General features: G+C 39.1%; 1 long non-coding RNA gene across 1 annotated transcript; it reads right to left on the bottom strand.

The window, feature by feature from the left end:
- Positions 1 to 2,836: 2,836 nt before the first annotated feature.
- On the bottom strand, positions 2,837 to 5,182 carry LOC139038188 (uncharacterized). The gene is made up of 2 exons (XR_011491114.1): positions 4,919 to 5,182; positions 2,837 to 4,567 (listed from the first exon to the last, which is right to left on the bottom strand). It is a non-coding gene; the product is annotated as an uncharacterized lncRNA (long non-coding RNA).
- Between the last annotated feature and the right edge of the window lie 868 nt (positions 5,183 to 6,050).

Below are 6,050 nucleotides of genomic sequence, written 5' to 3'. Positions count from 1 at the left end.
TTCCAATGAGTCAGTTCTTTCCATCAGGTGGCCAAGGCATTTTAGGATGAAGGTCCGATAATTATCCTGAGCTTCTGACCTGTGTTTTTGATAACTTCATGTCAAAACTTCAGATTCCAACCAAGCTGAGATGTTGCCCAAGTTACATTTTCTTAAGAGCTCCATTTAAGAGCATTCTCTTGACAATACCAACTCCACTTTGATCTCCTTTTGTAGCTTTTACCTATGATAATAAAGTTAAATCCACTGGGGTCAAAACCTCAAATTATTCATTCTCATGTCTCTAGAAACATCGTTTAAAATGTTGAGTACAACATGAATATACCCCCAGGAGATATTGTCCTCATTTTGCAGTTAATATAAGGGCATCATAGAAGGTGGTCTCAGCATCAGTGACAATCTGTGTTATTATTATTTATTGAAACTTTAATTGAAGTAATTGTAGGTCCATATGAAATTGTAAGAAATAATACAGTGAGATCTTGTGTACACTTTGCCCAGTTTCCCCCAATGGTAACATGTTCTAAAACTATAATACAACAACCTGGATACTGATATTGATACAATCCAGTTCTACTTGGACTCCAGCATGTGTGTGTGTGTTTAAGGTTACATCTATGTAGTTTGTGTATCCACCACACAGTCAAAATACACACAATTGCATCACCACACACACACAGTTGCATCACACAAGAATTCCTTATGCTGCCTTTTCATAACCACACAGGCTTCCCTCCTATCCCCAAAACTGTGTTATTTTTTTTTTTAATTTATCATGTAGTTTTGGAAAACCTATATATATATATATATACATATATATATATATATATATACACATATATATATATATATAGTTTAAGAATGGCTCGGAAATCCCTATTGCCTGGGGCTGAATACTGATTCTGCCCCTACACTAGGTAATTTATATACATGATTTAACTTCATGCTCACAAAAGCCTCTTGAGGTAAGTTTTCATGTCCCTACTTTTATATGAGGAAATGAAGTCTTAGAGAAATATAATACAGAATTTGCCCAAATTAACACACTAGTAGACGTTTTAGCAAGATTCAAAATCAAGTCCATCTGACCTCAAAACTCAAGCTTTTTCACAACAATCATATTGATTACAAGTGTCCCAGTTAGAGTAGGACTTCCCCTATGGCTCAAGCAGTAAAGAATCCTCCTGCAATGAAGGAGAGACAGGAGACACAAGTTTGATCCCTGGGTCGGGAAGATCTCTTGCAGGAGGGCATGGCAACCCACTCCAGCATTCTTGCCTGGAAAATCCCATGGACTGAGGAGCCTGTCTGTCTATAGTCCATGGAGTTGTAAAGAGTCGGATACAACTGAGCACAGTTAGAGCAGTGTGTTGCTTGTTAAACTGTTGTCTCAGCCTCAAACTCACCCTTTCGTTCACTGCTTTGTGACACAAACCACGATTCTCCCTTGCCAGTGGGGTCCCTGATTGGTTCTGTCAATGGAAGAACTTGTCTAAGGGGACAAGTTACTGGCTCCTTATTCCTCTTCCTATCAGCATCACCCTGGAAACAGCTTTTCATCTTGGCAGTGGCAATTCCTTCTAGTGGATTCTGGTTTACAAGTTGTTTACATTCCTAGCACCAGAGACACTGCACCCACTAAGGGATGCCATACAGTCCATCCACACCCCCTCCCAGAAATCTGGCTCCTGACTCCTCTGGATCCCTCCTCTGAGTTCTGAAGGCATCTTCGATCTTCAGGTGCCACCTCCACGGTTTCACCTTTTAATAGTCCAGCCTCTATACTTTGTCCCTCCAGGCCTAGGCATAATCATGTCCTGAAGTTACTTACTTCTGTAATATCTTAATGCTCTCTTTTTGTTCAGCACTTGATAAATAATTCTTTAGATTAAATTCTCTCTGTTAAAATAATTGTTCTGATTCCTGACTGGACCCTGACTACTAACTCATAATTTGGAAATTTATTTGCAAGATTGACCAAAAATGTGCAAAATTTTTCCTCTAACAAATAGGACGTGTTATAATGTTAAGAAAGAATGTTCAAAACTTTAAAAATAAGGCAAAAGGATGACTGTATGTCTGTCCCTTAAGTGTCACACTGGCATTGTCTAACAGGCCTACCCATATACTACATAATTCTCCAGAGAAATGCACTTTTGTTGAACTTATTATTTATTATTGCTAAGGGCCTTCACTCTGTGAAATTAGACATAAACTTGTAGAAGATTGTGTCAAATGATTTTTCTAGAGTAGAATCATAAATAATTTCTGTTGGATAGAAAAATGAATCTCATAAGTTATGGTTTAATTACCCTAAGGGCATTAGAAAAATTTTAAAGAAAAAATAGAATTTTTTTCTTAGAAATTTCAGGTTCATGGATAAATTAAACAGATAATACAGACATTTCAACATACTGTCCTTTCCTCTTCACCTCACATCCATTGTTTTTCCTATTCATAACATTTTGCATTAGTGTGGAATATTTGTTATAACTGATGGACCAATGTTGATATATTATTAACTAAAGTCTATAGTTTACAGTATTGCTCTTTGTGTTGTACAGTTCTATGAGATTTAACAAATGCATGATGTTATATACCCACCATTACAGTTTCTTAAAGAAAAGTTTTGCTTTTCCCTAAAAATCTCCCCTGCTTTACATATTAACCCTGACCACCACCACCAACCCCCCACCAAACCCCTGGCAACCACTGATCTATTTACTGTCTCTACAGTTTTAGCTTTTCCAGAATGTCATGTAGCTGGAATCATACACTGTGTAGTATTTTCAGCCTGGCTTATTTCACTTAGTGCTATGATCTCAAGGTTCTTCCATGTCATTTGAGGTCATTTCTTTTATTGCCAGATAATACCTATTGCATGGATACATCACAGTTCGTTTGTCCATTTACCTATTGGGTGATATCTTGGTTGCTTCCTGCTTTTAGCATTTATGAATAAAGTTTCTATAAATATTTGCATGCAGATTTTTATGTGGACATAAGTTCTCAACTCATTTGAGACTGCTGAATCATATATGTGGACAAAGAATGGTAACTGCCATAACAGTAAACAAATGATGTTGCACCCATCAAGCTATCCGCCACTGCAGCCGCTCTTGACGGTGCACCCTGAGGTGATTCAGAAAGAGAAAAACAAGATACTTGCCCTGATAAGTATCTTGTTGAGGCACATATCAAAGGAATACTTTCATTAAGCCCAGACTCTCACATTCTTCCCATACACAGAAAAGAACTAAATTCATTATCTTGAGATGTCCGTTTTTTTAGTTATCAGTAAACTTTTGATGTTAGACTACCTGTGTTTGTTTTTTTCAAAGATACCTATATCCTGGTTCCTTCCTTTGAAACAGTCCTCCAGAGCTCTCTGAGAGGCTGTTTCCTAAGTTTTAGGTTTTCAGTATGTTCGCCAAATAAAACATAACTCTCAGCTTTTAGGTTGTGCATTTTTTTCAGTCGACACATGGTGAGGGTATATTTAGCTTTATGAGAAACTGCTAAACTGTCTTCCAAAGTGGTTGCATCATTTTACATCCCCATTTTTAAAAAAATGTCTAGCACATCTTATTCCTAGATTCTTTCTTTCCTAAACTACATATACTTAGCTTCTTGAATTCTCTTATGAAGTAGTTTTACCATCTTAATGGCTCCCCAACCAATAAGGTAAATAAACATTTGGCACATGCTCACTTAAATATTTGTATTGAGGGCCATGTTTTTCACTTTCTAAATATTACAGTTTGACAATAACAGCCAACCATATTTCCCACATGAAAGATGACCTTGCTGATTCACCTTTTGTTATTTTTCTAAGTTAGGTAATGACCTTTACAGTCACACTCTGATTGCCTTTCCCAAGAGTCACCTCTTATGTAAATTTGCTCAACTGCCCTATGAAAAGTTAATATTTTACAAATGCAAAAGAGCACCTAGTGAACATTCCAGTAAATTGATCCATAGATTCATTAAAAAAAAAAAGCTTCAGTTTGGGAACCAGTTACTGGATAAATGCTAAGTCATCCTGGCATTAATCTGATTAAAGTAAACATTTCAAGTCACATGGTCTCCTTTTTTCTATGTATTTTAAAATTTGGTGGCTTCTGTTAGGGAGAGGGTGGAAATCAATCCTCTGCAACTGGGTCTTAGGCTTATTTCCAAGAAATAGAATCCTCACAGGGTTTTGAGGCCGATGAGCTGAATTCTGACATTGCATAGATGGTCCACAGCGGAGGTAGAAAGAGTAGAATTACATGTCGCAGTCAGGAAGGCTAGAGTGCATGGTTTGAATGTCAAGGGCATTCTTGGGCTTGCTGCAAACCTCATTCTGATTCATCCACTTTCAGACTGTTGAGCTGAAGACTTTTTCGCTGCAGTTTTAAGTTATTCCAGACCATGGCTAGAATGGTTCGCTCTCCCCACTCTCCTCAGATGTGGAGCCCCTGGGCAGCGGCTGGCAGTGTGCACATGTAACTTGCACACAAATGTAAAGGTCCCAACATAAACATTAGCTCTCACCAGTGTTCCAAGGATTTTAAAGACTTTGGTACTGTAAAAAAAAAAAACAACTTAGTCAGCTTGTGACAGCTACAATTCTGCTCCTGTTTCAGCTTTTAAAAAAAGAAGGAGGGAAAAAATGAAACCATACTCATTTCTTCCTTCCACAGTTCAGTGAAGTTCCAAAAAGTAGAAAGAATCCCTTAGCTTGCCTCGTTGGTAGAAACGCCTGGCTGGGACATTCCTTTGGCCACTTTAACTGAAAACTGCATGCCTCTGGGAGCACAGCATCTCTGCTTCAGCCTCCAGTCTCAAAACTGACTGTGAACTGTCTACAAAGATAGGAGAAGTCTGCAACCCCCCCAGCTCCCTTCCCACCAGAGAAAACAACACAAAACCACACCTGGCCCCAGATGGCGGCTGCATTTCCAGAGAGAAAACACAGCCACTGAGATAAGACCATCCTTCAGGATCTCTTTTTCTTCTGACTGCTGAGCAAGGAACCATCTTCTGGGGAGCACTTGTTTCTGTTTCCATCATATCCAGGGAAGTGGAGGAAACCCTTTTACCTGGAGAAATGAGACAGTAGCCAGTACGACACACTTGGTAATCTTTTCCGAGGCGCCATCCTTACAAGAGCAGGAACCCTGCCCTATAGGAAACGGAAAAGCTGATGGGGCCTTTCCTATCTAGGATACTCGGGGTCAGCTTGCTGCTGCAGTTTGTGCTTAATTCCTTGTTTTACTTGGCAATGAGCAAGTGAGGAAAACAAGGGTATTAATAACGATCATCAACATTTGAACTTCCCGGGTACACCCTGTGCTTGTACCCAAGTGCTGAATAGAAGTTTTTAAAAAGATTGTCTCTGTGTGTGCAGGAAGGAGACTAAAATTTGTCACAAACTTAAATCATTCATTTTCCTTTGTCCCAGAAAAACCCATTTTTGTCTCTGTGGCATTTGAATCAACTCTTCTTTCCTTTCCGACTTTTGGCATTTGAAAAGGTTTTATGTCATGAAATGACCTTATTTATGCATTCTGCAAGTCCTGCCACAAAGCCTTAGGGCACGCCAATTAAAAACACAACTGCAAAGAAGTGAAGCAATGTGATGATTTTCCATCGATGAAATTATTTCCATCAGCAAGCTCCTTGCAAAACGATACTGCTGTTTGGTGACTCCCATGCCATAAATCTAGTTGTGCTTCTGGTTTTGAGGCAAACCCCACCTGCTGTGGTTTTGGTTGGTGACTTGGAATTTTGATCTGGCTGACATTTATTGATCCCTGGCCCCCATCCTTCTTTTCTTAGCAGGGTGGAAAGTCAGCAGAGCTGTAGGTACTGGAAAAATAGAGATCCCGGTTGCAGTTTCCCATGAGTGGTACCATAGTCCATTTATGAACCATGACCTATGGAATTCACATTCTGGGACATCTGAAGTCTGCTCCATACTCTTGGCATATTAAAATCTGCCCACAAGAGAGTTTACCAGAAAAGGAATTTCTGAGGGGAGAAACTGGTGTCTTCATCTTTGCCTC

The sequence above is a fragment of the Odocoileus virginianus genome, chromosome 14 (genome assembly GCF_023699985.2).
Source record: "Odocoileus virginianus isolate 20LAN1187 ecotype Illinois chromosome 14, Ovbor_1.2, whole genome shotgun sequence".
Lineage (NCBI taxonomy): Eukaryota > Metazoa > Chordata > Mammalia > Artiodactyla > Cervidae > Odocoileus > Odocoileus virginianus.
The sequence above is the reverse complement of the archived record's forward strand: the minus strand, read 5'-3'. Positions and strand labels throughout refer to the sequence as shown.